The sequence below is a fragment of the Silurus aristotelis genome (assembly GCF_946808225.1).
Source record: "Silurus aristotelis genome assembly, chromosome: 3".
Lineage (NCBI taxonomy): Eukaryota > Metazoa > Chordata > Actinopteri > Siluriformes > Siluridae > Silurus > Silurus aristotelis.
Window position 1 is genome coordinate 31,219,266 of NC_139576.1, and position 15,589 is coordinate 31,234,854.

At 40.8% G+C, this 15,589-nt stretch overlaps 2 long non-coding RNA genes across 2 annotated transcripts in view; one reads left to right on the forward strand and one right to left on the reverse strand.

Annotated features, from left to right (window-relative positions):
* Positions 1-15,589, reverse strand: part of LOC310724104 — a 772,938-nt gene that overhangs the window by 569,758 nt on the left and 187,591 nt on the right. The window lies entirely within an intron of this gene.
* Positions 1,624-8,111, forward strand: LOC310724092. The gene is made up of 3 exons (XR_014532928.1): positions 1,624-1,712; positions 3,180-3,306; positions 7,165-8,111. It is a non-coding gene; the product is annotated as an uncharacterized lncRNA (long non-coding RNA).

The window sequence follows — 15,589 nt, forward strand, 5'->3', positions numbered from 1 at the left end:
TATATCCAAGTTTCATTTCTATAGTATTGTCCATTGAGAAAATCTATTACAATGGCTGCTGAAATGTAAGGGGTGTATTTACTTTTGTGAGATACCATATATATTATATATAAATGTCAGTCCAAACAGTTTAAAACAGTTGTTAAGATTTTACATGAGCCATGTAGACTTTAGCATTTTCCTTCCTGTAAAATTTGTACACATTTGCCTTAATTTCAAAACGCCTGAAAAACTGTAATGGAAGGAAACAATGCAGAAGAATCTGTATGCGCTCTGTTATACTGCATTTCTGTATAATAAAGATGCTTTCTATATCTGTATATCTTTAATATTTCTAAAACAAGTTAGTTAAGGATATTTTGATAATATTGATATTCCATATAGTATATAAATATTTATAATACTATAGGAATATAGGAAACTATCTTCTGCTGTATCACCACTTATCATGACCGCGTTCACTCACTCAGTCAAAGCAGATGCAGCGCAGGTTTAAAAGGGGATTCGAGTGCATGGCTGAGATCATGGCTGAAAGAAAAAGAAGCAAAATCTGAAGTTATTACACACCAGTTAACAATGATGAAGCTTCATGTACCACAAATTTAACAAAGCATCTAAAAGTAAAACACCCTATAGAGCATGTCTGAGTACAGCTGAGGAGAGCAGAGGAGGAACACAGACACGACCCCCATCTTCTGGATTGATTCAGTTCTTTAGTAGAATCTTTTCAGAGAGTTTTACTTTATACCATACAGATTGTTTCAGATATGAAGATATTTTAACTGGACATTTTTTAACAGTTATTTATTTAAAAACATTTTATACATATTTCATAGAAGTATCGTATCGGTGATACTCGTCTTGAAAGTACTCTGTATCGGATTAAAAAGAAAATGATTGGTATCGCTCATCAATATCGACGACACCAGTGGAAATACTTGACTCTGTGTGGTGTGATGTGAAATCAGACACGGGACTGCAGACTGCAGCTCACTGGAAGTATTTAATGTTTCTTCTGATAAACACACAACAAATCAGGAGCCTCTGTGGTGATATTTCACTTATTGTTCTCTATAAAATAAATGTGTGGTAGACTTATCACCATGTGCCCTCACATTCATAAAAATACAAACAAAAAGTGTAAAATATTCACACAGATAGAAAAAGAAACCTCACACAGAAACTTCAGTGAGAAGAAATACAAAAAAATATTTCGGCTGCTCCCTTTAGGGGGCGCCACAGCGGATCATCCTCCTCCACACTACCCTGTCCTCTATTTCTGCTTCTTTCAACCAAAAATATATCAATAAATAATAAATAAATATAAAATTAATTCATATAAAATTTAATCAGGTTATTATAAATTTAGGAGAAACTCACCACTCCAATGAGATTACAATACAGAAAGGGAAGAGGAGGAGTCAGGACAGGAAGTGACATCAGCTTCTATTATCAAGGCATTTAAGAGAAGCAGCCATTTTGTTTAGGTAACCACATTTATAAACACAGATATGAGTATAAACAAGACACATCAACAATTTAGTATGAATTGAAACAGGACATGTAAATTTAACAGGGTAAATTATACACCTGTTACATACATCTATAGGTTTAAAACGGCGGAAAAGGTTTGTCACGTGTCATTGTTAAATAGCGGCCCGGGCGATGTGGGCGTGGCTAAATGGCGTTGCTGTGAAGCGGAATCCAGAGAGGTGCAGTAAAAGTTTATAAGTTAATAATATGTTGATATGTAAATATTCATCGTGTTTTGTCTGTAAGTTTTACTGTCAAACAACGTTTCTAAACATGTTTCTATTTTTATACAGTAGTATTATTATAGGAAAGTTTTTTTTAACAAGATCGAAGCCTATTATACTTTTGAAGACGTTTGCGGAAGTATATCTTCCCGTGATGCATTGCGGCATTGACCAGATTAAATAAATATAAAATTCTTAAAGAATTAAACATTAAAAGAGACAGTATTGTGATCAAAATGATGTTTCAACACTACAATTTACAATGTAACCCAAATTGAGTGAGTGATTTTTTTTTCCAACTACCATGATAGAGTCAACTGTACAGATCTCTTTATATAAATACAGTGTATGAAATATTTGAGTTTGGTCCGGGTCGGGACTCAATACACGTCTCTTCATAATCACCTGCTCTCACATTCTCTCTCTATCCCCCGACCCGGACTACCTTTTACTGTGTTAATTATTTAACCCGGACTACCTTTTACTGTGTTCATTATTTAACCCGGACTACCTTTTAATGTGTTCATTATTTAACCCGGACTACCTTTTAATGTGTTCATTATTTAACCCGGACTACCTTTTAATGTGTTCATTATTTAACCCGGACTACCTTTTACTGTGTTCATTATTTAACCCGGACTACCTTTTATTGTGTTCATTAATTAACCGGGACTACCTTTTACTGTGTTCATTATTTAACCCGGACTACCTTTTAATGTATTTTATTATTTAACCCGGACTACCTTTTAATGTATTTCATTATTTAACACTGACATGTAGTAGCAGAAGTAATTACTTAGTTTGTATGTATGTATGTATGTGTGTGTGTGTGTGTATATATATATCCTTGATCACTAGTCCTAGATTAGGTTGACCCAGAACACTCAGTTCTTGTCTTTATCCTCACTTCATACGCTTCACTGTGAGAAAACCCCAACTGTCACCTTTTAGTATGGCTAATCCGCGTTTTGTTGCTTCTGCTAAACGAATAACATGACCAGATGTGGAGTTATTATCGTCAACCGTTTTTATGTTCTCACAATTTGTTAATATGTATCTTGTCATTAGTAGTTATAGTAATTTTTTTTGTATGCTTCTGTTGACCATACCCTGATCTTTTTGTGGCATGCATGTGTTACTTTGCTCGTACACACACAGGGTTCCTGTGTTTCTGTTTTAGGCTTATCTTTTGCAGGTTCAGCATAACCTTGTGGAGTTGTCTCTTCTAACTTTCTCTTCTGTTCTCACACACACACACACACACACACACACACACACACACACACACACACACACCTGGCAGCCCACCCCCTTTTTCTCCTTCTCTTTGGAAGTATATTTTCATGTGTGAGACAATAAACCTTTGAACTTCTCTCTGAAAGCCGACTCGTGTGTTTAATTGAGACTTCCCCGTATACGTAGGGATGAGAGGAAAGGCTGAATTCAAGGGTATCCTGTCCAGGTGACAGAAGGGAATCCTGCCCAAGCGGCAGAGGATAAAACACTTCCTTACAGTTCTTGGGGGCTCGTCCGGGATATCAGCATTCAGGTAAGTGCTGATTTGGTATCCTGTCATACCGTTAACAGTGTAGGCACTCACCTCGTATGCTGATATCCGTGTTGTGCTGATTTGGTATCTTGTCGTACCGTTAACAGTGTAGGCACGCACCTCGTGTTGTAAGCGAATTTGAATTTGACGTCTCAAGTTACTGTGACTACAGAGACGGTTCAGCGCGCGCTACACGACGGTACAACGTCGACAACAAATTCGCTTACAATACGAGGTGCTTGCCTACACTTTCAACGGTTTATCTATCTCGATCTCTGGCCTCCAACCTTTTTATCTAACATTGTCAGACAGTTGTACCTATATTGGATTATGGGTCATTCTTGGACAAAATATCCTAAAACAGATCCTGAGGAAGCCCCTCGGGACTGGATGAATCCTTGTGGTCTCACTTTTTATACTACCTCCTGGCTAGACAATTTAGCAGGGTGGACTGTATAACAACCTCAATTTCTGACTTATCCTCGTGGTGGAACTTTTAAATCTCAGTCTGCACATTCCCAAATTTATGAAGGTTTGGGCGATCCTAACTGGGATTATTCTTACTTGGGTGATAGTTATCAAAAATGGGTGGAAATGAAACAAATCTGGGATAAATATCACTCTATACTGAACTCAAAAAGAGAACTTAAGTCTCTGCCCAGAACCGAAGCCAAGCCAAAACCACCTTTTCTAGCCAAATGCTCCACCCCCACCCGATCGGGATGGCACGTTAGTGTCTCCTTCGGTCCCAAAGATCGATCCTCCTCCCTGGCCCAAAACCCACACTAATGCGGTATGCGTATGGTCAAAGTCGGCCTGCGGTCCCAAAATTACATCCGCCCTCGATTGGGGACCTTAGAGACGTTATCAGGGTTCTTCCATCCCCATCTAAACCCCTGCATTTCATTGACATGCTAATGAGCTCTACCTGCCCTAATCATTTGACAGGCGCAGACTAGGTTTATCCTTCATGCAGTACTAGGAGACAGTTACGACGAGAAAACGCTTCGACGAGGGGGAAGGGTCGAAAAAAGTAAGAGCAAAACCACTTCTATTATTATCACTGGGCTGAGCGAGATGCTCTCTCGGAGTTAAAAAAAGGAGTTGACCAAATTCCTACTCCAGCAGCAGCAGGCCAATAGAGATCTCTCTCAAGTATCTGACTCTAAACAGGAGAAGGGTGAAACCACTTCCGAATTTTTAACCCGATTTAAGGAGACTTGGACTTTATTGGGAGGGATGGAGTTAGAAGACGCAGACAGTAACCCTCTGTTCCTCACGACTTTTATGCATAACTGTCATCAAGAGGTACAGAAAGTCCTGAAGTATCAGCTCACCGATCGTAGTAACCTGTCCTTCCGACACAAGTATTTTTCTCCACCATCGTTTTGTTTTTATGCCTGATTGTCCGTTTAATCTCTTGGGCCGAGATCTCATGAGTAGGCTGCACATTTCTCTCACCTTTTCTGTCTCTAAACTCACGGTTTCAGTTCCTGATTATGCTCCTCTGTCATATCTTTCTAACATGAACATGAACGACTGTTTTCTCTCTAACACACAGAAATTACCACTTCCTTCTTCACTGGAAGAATTGCCATCTCTCCTCTGGGATAAGCATAAGGATGATGTGGGCTTGGTTCATTGTCCTCCTTATGAGCTAAACTAACACATTTGCATCCTGTATTTTTCAAACAATATCCTCTCTCTGAATCAAAGTTGCAGGGAATAGACAAGATCCTGACCTCTCTGTTACAACAGGGTGTGATCAAGCCGTGTGTGAGTTCCTACAACACACCCGTTAACCCAGTTCCTAAGCCGGACGGCACTTGGTGCTTCACTCAAGACTTGAGGAAAATAAATGATGTCGTGGTTCCTATTGCACCTGTTGTGCCCGATGTGGCCTCTATTATCGCTTCAATTCCATGAAATCATACACACTTCTCGGTGATTGACTTGTGTTCTGTCCTTTTCAGCGTTCCTGTAGAAGAGCAGACGCAGCCTCTTTTTGCCTTCGCGCACAGGGGGCGCCAGTACACTTTGACACGTCTGCTACAAGTATTCATTGAGTCCCCGGCAGTCTTTTCCGCTGTGGTAAGAGACGCACTCTGTGATCTTGCCCTTCCCTCTGACTCTGTTGTCTTACAGTATGCAGATGATCTCCTGATCTCCACAGTCTCCGAGGACCTCTGTGAACAAGGCTCCCTGTGCCTCCTGCATCATCTGGCAAGAAAAGTATTCAAAGTATCCAAAACCAAACTTTAGTTTTGTAGAACCACTGTGAAATACCTAGGGTTCGAACACTCTCAAGGCAGCAAATGGCCCTCTAAAGATTGTGTACAGGTCAGTCTTAACACAAGGCGTCCCTCCACAAAGCATGCTCTCATGGCTTTCCTGGGACTGATTAACTACTGCCGTCCATGGATACCTGACTGCTCATTCCACGACAAACGTCTCCGCTCTGCGATCTTATACAATGATCCTTTGCAGCACCAGCTAACGTGGACACCAGAGATGATTGAGGCGTATGAGGCTGTGCGGTCAGCTCTGTGCGGTCAGCTCCTGCTCTCAGACTTCCAAACTATCATAAGGTTTTTCACCTTTATGCGTGTGAACAAGACGGAGCTGCCTCTGCTGTGTTGGTGCAGGAGCATGGGGGGGCATGAGACCATGTGTGTTCCTGTCCAAAACACTTGACACCGTGGCTCAGGGTTTACCTGCATGTCTTCGTATGGTGGCTGCCTGTGCTGTGATGGTCCAAGACGCTGAAAAATTAGTGTTGTCTCATCCTATGATCTTGCACTCTCCACATCAGGTGAAACAGGTCCTTCAGAACCTGCACACACAACACATGACAGCTCAGAGAAGATCCGGCTATGAAACTATCCTTTGCTCGACCAGTAATTTGGAAATCAACACCACCTCTTCTTTTGACACTTTAGGTCATGCGTTTGACTAATGCACAAGACGACACACTGCACGACACCACACATGATTGCTGCTCTGAGGTCATTCACTCACTTAGTATACGGCCAGATTTGTCTTCCACTCCTTTAGAGAGGGGTGAGTCACTTTTTGTGGATGGCTCATGTTCGGTAAATTTCTGTGTGGTTACTCTCTGTTCCTTACCTGATGTCACTGTTGAAGCTTACTCTTTGCCTTTTTCTTCAGCACAGGCTGCTGAACTCTTCGCCTTGACTCGTGCATGTGTCCTTTCTGAAGGAAAAGATGTCACGATCTACACTGACTCCCGATACGCCTTTGTTATTGCGCACGATTTTGGCCGCATCTGGCAATCCCGTGGTTTCCGCTCGGCTGAAGGGAAATCCTTAGTTCAGGACCTTATTACTGCTTGCTGTCTTCCTCGCACACTGGCCATTGTACAAACAAAAGCCCATTCTTATGACAACAATGTAGAAGCCAAAGGTAATTCCTTGGCTGACAGAGTGGCAAAAAGTGCGTCTCAAACTCAGGTGTTTTTTCCCACTCTTAGCGCTCCTATTAACACCTGCCTGCTTTCCTCCGCTCTCATTCCTGATTTACATTTTCCATCTGTCCAATCCTCAGCCACCTCGAATGATTCTGCCTTTTGGCAATCACACAATGCCTACGTGGCCTTTGGTACAGTCGCTCATGCCTTCCATTTCACTGCGTGAAGTAAGATATGAACAGATTTTTTTTTTTGTATAGCTAACTTAAACTGCATGATAGACTCGATTTTGTCTGGGTGTCTAATCTGTGCCCAGAATAATATTACTAAGAGTGCAGCGAAACACAAAAGTCTCCCATTACCTGCGGATCCCTCTTAACTGTGTGTTTACATGTACCCTGCGTATATAACTATTTTTCTTTATGTTACAGAAGCATAGCCTTTTGACATCCCCATGAGTTCTCTAGGAGACATGGTTCCTGTTCCCCTCCGTCATCTTTCATCGAGGTCCGGTGACAACTCCTCAGACCCTTCGGACATCCTTACAACTGTAGGACGTGTCAAGGAAAGCTACGGGAAACGGAACAACAACCTCTCATCAATCCAGGGAAGTGACACAACCAGTGACCGGTATGGTTGTCTTTCTGATCAGCCTTGGGGCTGGGATACCCGCCCAGGCTCATCCACACAACAACACCTTCTGGCAATACGCCAACTAGACGGCCCGTCAGCACACAGCAGGTCCATGCAACCTGTCCCTCGTGTTTCTGAATATTATCCTATTCCTATGCGACATGTCTGATTGTTTAAGTTGTGATTTATTCATTCTTATTTATCATGGATAAAACGGGGGAATTGTAAGATATTCTTGATCACTAGTCCCAGATTAGGTTGACCCAGAACACCCTCGCATTTTAGTATGGCTAATCCGCGTTTTGTTGCTTCTGCTAAACGAATAACATGACCAGATGTGGAGTTATCTTCAACTGTTTTTATGTTTACAATTTGTTAATATGTATCTTGTTGTCATTAGTAGTTATAGTAATTTTGTTGAATGCTTCTAGAATAACCTTTTTGTATGCTTCTGTTCCCCATACCCTGATCTTTTTGTGGCATGCATGTGTTACTTTGCTCGTACACACACAGGGTTTCTGTATCTCTGTTTTAGGCTTATCTTTTGCAGGTTCAGCATAACCTTGTGGAGTTGTCTCTCCTAACTTTCTCTTCTGTTCACACACACACACACACACACACACACACACACACACACACACACACACACACACACACACACCTGGCAGCCCACCCCTTTTTCTCCTTCTCTTTGGAAGTATATCTTCATGTGTGAGACAATAAACTTTGGAACATCTCCATAAAAGACTGACTCGTGTGTTTAATTGAGACTTCCCAAAGCGCTTGTAGGAGAGGAAAGATCGAGAGGAAAGGCTGAATTCAAAGGCATCCAGTCCAGGGACAGAAGGCAATCCTGCCCAAGTGGCAGAGGATAAAACACTTCCTTACAGTGTGTTACAGGATTTGTAGTAGGGAACATTTATAAAATGAGCAGGGGAGTGAATAATTATTTCCCCCACTGTAGATATGAAGCTGTAGAAGTTGGAGAGCAGTTCTTACACTTTATCCAATATCAAGTGTGCCAGATCACAAACATCATTTATTTCTAATTCCTTTACATTTATTTTAAAACTTTCATTTTTAGGTGTTTACAGTTGAGATCATGCCCACATCCAGTTAATATTACAGATACAAATGTGAATATTTGGACATTAAATAGATCAAATAAAATAATATTTTGTCATTTCAGAAGTGGGATTTAAACCCACATGTATATTAGGAGACCAGAATCCTCCTTAAACCATGGAGAAGGTCTGAATCTTTTTGACTAAAAGGTCTTAAAAAAATACGTAAACACTTGTTTTTAATGTGAAATCTTACTTGATTTTATTTAAATGCAGGGTCTGAGGCCAAGTACAGCAGATGCCGAATAGTCCAGATTCCTCAATGAGAGAGTCGCTGCACCTCAACAAGCAGCACAAGACAGAATACAGGGACAATACAATGTGTCTCTGACTGTCTTCTAAATTAAAGAGTGATCAATTGAAAAATCGAAATGGGGCTCATCCTTGCAGAAGTGTGTGTGTGTGTGTAAGAGTATCTCAGGCAGTTGCAACAAATCGGACAGCATTATCAGGGTTGATTATTGCTGTTCTCTTTAGCCTACAGATATGGAAACTGCTCTGAGGCAGATTCTCCAGCAGAACCAGAAGGAGAGGAGATGCAAAAAAAGAGATAACATCAAGGTAGATACATTCCTCTACATGTAGATGTACACACATGAAGCTTCTCTGTTCATCAGCATTCTGTTACACAGAAACGAGTCATGATTGAGATCAAACTGCAAGATGAAGGACACAAAGAACCATCAGAAATGGATGAACAATTACTGACAATGAAGCTATAAGAACAGATAAACAACCCTATAATATATTACAGTGTTTTATATGTTGATCTAAAGAACTAAAAAAAAAGAAAAGTAGATTCTTAATCACACCGCTTGGCATTCACCTCAATATGGTTGACACTTTTCTAAATGTATTACAAAAACAAATAATTGATTGTAGATGTAGAAGATGCCCCTCTACCTCAATTTCTTGCCTCCTGCTTTCTGGAAAATTTTTTCGTTTTCTTGTATGCATATATTTCCATCCGTCCATCCAATCAACCGCGTCCCTGGGTGGGCTCGAACCACCAACCTTTTGGTTAACAGGCGAAAGCCCTGACTGATTGCATCAAAAGCTGGGGAACAGTAGTCTGTTAAGGGGTGGGAAAAAGGAAAAAGAAGAGGAAATGGGAAAAGAGAGGAAACAAATTAGAAAAAGAAAATAAAAAAAAAGAAAAGGGAAAATAAAACCAACCTTCCACATTTCTTATAGTTTTGGCAGACTGATGTTCATGTTTAAATAAAAATAAAATTGGCTTTTTATGTACAGTATAGAGAGTAAAGGAGAGCGAGAACTTTACCTCTCGACAAGCTGTGAGCAAAATGAGTGAACTTTTCGCCACGTGATTATCAGCCAATGTTTTGTTTACTACAGTTGCTAGAATACACACAAAAAAAAAACGTCCAGCATGAGCGCATTGTGTATGTGAACTGACCAGTCAATGCAGGGTTTGCTTAAAGCAATAGCCAATCATCAGAGGTGGCAAAAGTACACACATCCTTCACTTAAGTAGAAGTACAGGTACTCATGTTTTAAAGAAACTTTTGTAAAGGTTAAAGTACTGACTACACTTTTTTACTCAAGTTAAAGTAAAGAAGTTTGGGATCTGACATTTAGAATTAAGTAAAAAGTAGCCGTTACCACTACATGTTTTAGTGTCACGCAGGCATATAGGCATTCAGATCTAAAATCAGATAAGACTAACATAGATAGATAAGAAACACACAAATAGAAGGATAGATAAGATAAACATGTAGACAGAAATTTGTAAAAATAGTTTTATCAGCCACTGAGGGGATAAGAAACACATGCTTGTATGTCAGGATGGCCGAGCGGTCTAAGGCGCCAGACTCAAGGTTCAATACCTTCCAAGAAACTGAGTGTTCTGGTCTCCACATGGAGGCGTGGGTTCAAATCCCACTTCTGACAGTGACTTTATTTTCATTAGAAATCAAAACAATAATAAAATAATTATTCTCCTTTGTCTTCCAAACACAGACATAAGCCCTACTCGGACAGGACTAGTTTTCCAAACGACGTTTGAGTTAGAATTTTTTTCAGACAACGTCTGTCATTTCATGTATGGATTCGGACGGGACTTGCACAAGACCACATGTCCATGATCAGTAGTTTGTAAGAACAAAACTACTGTTTGTAAGAACCAAAAAAAGTAACAAAAAAAGTAACAGACCCCATGTAAAACTAGTCCAGTCAGAATAGGGCTTAAGATACAACCTTGCGACTTAAACCCACGCCTTCTCTGACATTCTGAAGTTAAGGTACCACTCAGTTTCCCCAAAATTCTGCAGCACATCTGTCTCCCAAAAGGTGCCGGTGCACTCCTTTCTAGCACTTGGTGCAGTTGACATGCTGTGAACTATATGAAAGTGCATTTCAGTAATATAATTGAAAAACTGCCTTGGTGACCATTGTCTAGGTCAGATGGTGAACACGCAAATGTAGAAGACGTATTTCGTTCGCAGTTTAATTATCTACGCTGATGACTTTAAATAGTTCTGCTGCAGTGTTAAAGAGCTGTGTTCTGGCGGAACAATCTGTGGGGAATTTGTAAGACACTAAGATCACAAATGTAGTAGGCATGATTTTAACATGGCACAGGGAGACCCCAACGGATTTTAGGTCTGTCACCTTATCCTCTCAGCCTTGATTATGGAAGGTTTTCCATGACCCCTGCACATCCATCAATGAGTCAACTGGTGCTTGCCTGCATCAAAAGGAAACCAATGGCAATCCTTCTGTTTGGTGCACAAAGTAGGCAGGTCATTCAAATCGAGCATTTGTCCTTTTCACCCATGTACTCATCACATGCAGATAGTGAAGTAATAGATTGAGATCACATATAAGGATGAGTATCACTTCAGAGTGGGGAAAAGTATAAACCTATTTCCAAATCCTATGTCCACCTCTCTGCTAATCACATGCGAGCACGACATTCTTACCCCTATTTTCAATAAAAAGGGGCTCATATAAAATGATGTGGCATTTCTTAAATGTATGATTAAAAATTACTTTGGCCTAACGGTCCTTAGGCTAGCTGAAAATGTGCATATAGGAAGATGTTGGACACAGAATTCGGAAACCTCGATGGCATTATGTGTTCAAATTACCATTGACGAATGGGACTGGGGTATTAAACAGGTAAAAGTTAGCAGAGGATGGTTTCGATCCATCGACCTCTGGGTTATGGGCCCAGCACGCTTCCGCTGCGCCACTCTGCTCGCTGCAAGCAACCGAGACGGGACTCACATCTTGTGGCAAAGAGTGGCTCGGCTCTACTCTTCTAGCTTCCAAACGGTGCTGGGAAACCCAGTGGGGTTCTTGTCAATATCAGATGAAGTGTCAATTGAATTTGAATTACAATGTAAAGGAGTCAGTCAGAGACCATGCTCAGCTATCATGATAACAAAACAAGTGTTCAAGCCAGTGATCTCAAATGAAACCTAGACTTTTGTTTTGGTGACCATGTGTAGGCCAAATAATGAACACGCAAAAGTCATGGATGTATTGTGTTGGCGTTTTAATTATCTACGGCTTCGACTTCAAAACGTGCTGCTGCAGTGTTAAAGAGCTGTGTTCCTGCATTTCTTCTCTTCAACCATGTACTGACCACATGCAGATCTTGAAGTGAAAGGATTTTGAAATAGGTTTTACTTTTCTTCACTCTGAAGCAGTAATGATTAGTATTTATTTCTCTGAAAAACCAGATAGGTCCAAAACACACATACTAAGCTTATTTTCAGACAACAATAAAGGACTGGATTATGCAGATCAGTGTACTCTGTACAGCATTGTTGTGAAATCTGTCCTTTTCACTTGTTCACATTATGCACTGATTTACTTTTAGGTGACACCTTTTCTTTCACAAACGCTGTAAATAAGAGAGTGTCATGGTTCATCAATGATCCATCTCCTAATTGAATTATCATGATAAAATGCCACTGTAGAACCGAAAAAATAAGGAATCTGAGGATACTAGCAGATAAGACATTGCATAATTTTCCCTTTGCACTTTATTTACACACAGATTTAGCCACACAGTTGCACACTTTTGTGCCATTCCTGGAACGAGATTTTGTACAAATGAGAGACCATGCTTAGCTATCATGATAACGAAACAAGTGTTCAAGCCAGTGATGTCAAATGAAAGCTAGACTGGTGTGTCACAGCAAGGTTTCAACTATTTTTGTCCAAAGCCATGCTCAAGCATTTGGATGAGTCTTCGATATTCAGTGAAATTTTGCCAAGATATTTCTATATCAAACAAGCAGCAGAAGACTTGAGCATTATCCAAGCAAACTGTAGACTCGAACAGTCAGCATGTTGAATAGTTTTCTTTCATGTTCTTTTAGTATCAGTATCAACTCAACAAGTCTCCCCTGCATGGGCTCAGTTCAGAAAAACTGACCAACAAGGTACACACCTCTCAGAAGTGGGATTCGAACCCACGCCTCCAGAGGAGACTGCGACCTAAACGCAGCGCCTTAGACCACTCGGCCATCCTGACAGCCAGGGTTTGCTGCCTCTTGCCTTGGTGACCATTGTCTAGGTCATATGGTGACCACGCAAATGTAGAAGACGTATTTCGTTCGCAGTTTAATTATCTACGCGGATGACTTTAAATAGTTCTGCTGCAGTGTTAAAGAGCTGTGTTCTGGCGGAACAATCTGTGGGGAATTTGTAAGACACTAAGATCACAAATGTAGTAGGCATGATTTTAACATGACGCAGGGAGACCCCAACGGATTTTAGGTCCGTCACCTTATCCTCTCAGCCTTGATTATGGAAGGTTTTCCATGACCCCTGCACATCCATCAATGAGTCAACTGGTGCTTGCCTGCATCAAAAGGAAACCAATGGCAATCTTTCTGTTTGGTGCACAAAGTAGGCAGGTCATTCGAATCCAGCATTTGTCCTTTTCACCCATGTACTCATCACATGCAGATAGTGAAGTAATAGATTGAGATCACATATAAGGATGAGTATCACTTCAGAGTGGGGAAAAGTGTAAACCTATTTCCAAATCCTATGTCCACCTCTCTGCTAATCACATGCGAGCACGACATTCTTACCCCTATTCTCAATGAAAAGGGGCTCATATAAAATTATGTGGCATTTATTAAATGTATGATTAAAAATTACTTTGGCCTAACGGTCCTTAGGCTAGCTGAAAATGTGCATATAGGAAGATGTTGGACACAGAATTCGGATACTTTGATGGCATTATGTGTTCAAATTACCATTGACGAATGGGACTGAGGTATTAAACAGGTAAAAGGTAGCAGAGGATGGTTTCGATCCATCAACCTCTGGGTTGTGGGCCCAGCACGCTTCCGCTGCGCCACTCTGCTCGCTGCAAGCAACCGAGACGGGACTCACATCTTGTGGCAAAGAGTGGCTCGGCTCTACTCTTCTAGCTTCCAAACGGTGCTGGGAAACCCAGTGGGGTTCTTGTCAATATCAGATGAAGTGTCAATTGAATTTGAATTACAATGTAAAGGAGTCAGTCAGAGACCATGCTCAGCTATCATGATAACAAAACAAGTGTTCAAGCCAGTGATCTCAAATGAAACCTAGACTTTTGTTTTGGTGACCATGTGTGGGCCAAATAATGAACACGCAAAATTCATGGATGTATTGTGTTGGCGTTTTAATTATCTACGGCTTCGACTTCAAAACGTGCTGCTGCAGTGTTAAAGAGCTGTGTTCCTGCATTTCTTCTCTTTAACCATGTACTGACCACATGCAGATCTTGAAGTGAAAGAATTTTGAAATAGGTTTTACTGTTCTTCACTCTGAAGCAGTAATGATTTGTATTTATTTCTCCGAACAACCAGATAGGTCCAAAACACACATACTAAGCTTATTTTCAGAAAACAATAAACGACTGGATTATGCAGATCAGTGTACTCTGTACAGCATTGTTGTGAAATCTGTCCTTTTCACTTGTTCACATTATGCACTGATTTACTTTTAGGTGACACCTTTTCTTTCACAAACGCTGTAAATAAGAGAGTGTCATGGTTAATCAATGATCCATCTCCTAATTGAATTATCATGATAAAATGCCACTGTAGAACCGAAAAAATAAGGAATCTGAGGATACTAGCAGATAAGACATTGCATTATTTTCCCTTTGCACTTTATTTACACACAAATTTAGCCACACAGTTGCACACTTTTGTGCCATTCCTGGAACGAGATTCTGTTCAAATGAGAGACCATGCTTAGCTATCATGATAACGAAACAAGTGTTCAAGCCAGTGATGTCAAATGAAAGCTAGACTGGTGTGTCACAGCAAGGTTTCAACTATTTTTGTCCAAAGACACGCTCAAGCATTTGGATGAGTCTTCGATATTCAGTGAAATTTTGCCAAGATATTTCTATATCAAACAAGCAGCAGAAGACTTGAGCATTATCCAAGCAAACTGTAGACTCGAACAGTCAGCATGTTGAATAGTTTTCTTTCATGTTCTTTCAGTATCAACTCAGTATCAGTATCAACTCAACAAGTCTCCCCTGCATGGGCTCAGTTCAGAAAAACTGACCAACAAGGTACACACCTCTCAGAAGTGGGATTCGAACACAAGCCTCCAGAGGAGACTGCGACCTGAACGCAGCGCCTTAGACCACTCGGCCATCCTGACAGCCAGGGTTTGCTGCCTCTTGCCTTGGTGACCATTGTCTAGGTCATATGGTGACCACGCAAATGTAGAAGACGTATTTCGTTCGCGGTTTAATTATCTACGCGGATGACTTTAAATAGTTCTGCTGCAGTGTTAAAGAGCTGTGTTCTGGCGGAACAATCTGTGGGGAATTTGTAAGACACTAAGATCACAAATGTAGTAGGCATGATTTTAACATGGCACAGGGAGACCCCAACGGATTTTAGGTCCGTCACCTTATCCTCTCAGCCTTGATTATGGAAGGTTTTCCATGACCCCTGCACATCCATCAATGAGTCAACTGGTGCTTGCCTGCATCAAAAGGAAACCAATGGCAATCTTTCTGTTTGGTGCACAAAGTAGGCAGGTCATTTGAATCCAGCATTTGTCCTTTTCACCCATGTACTCATCACATGCAGATAGTGAAGTAATA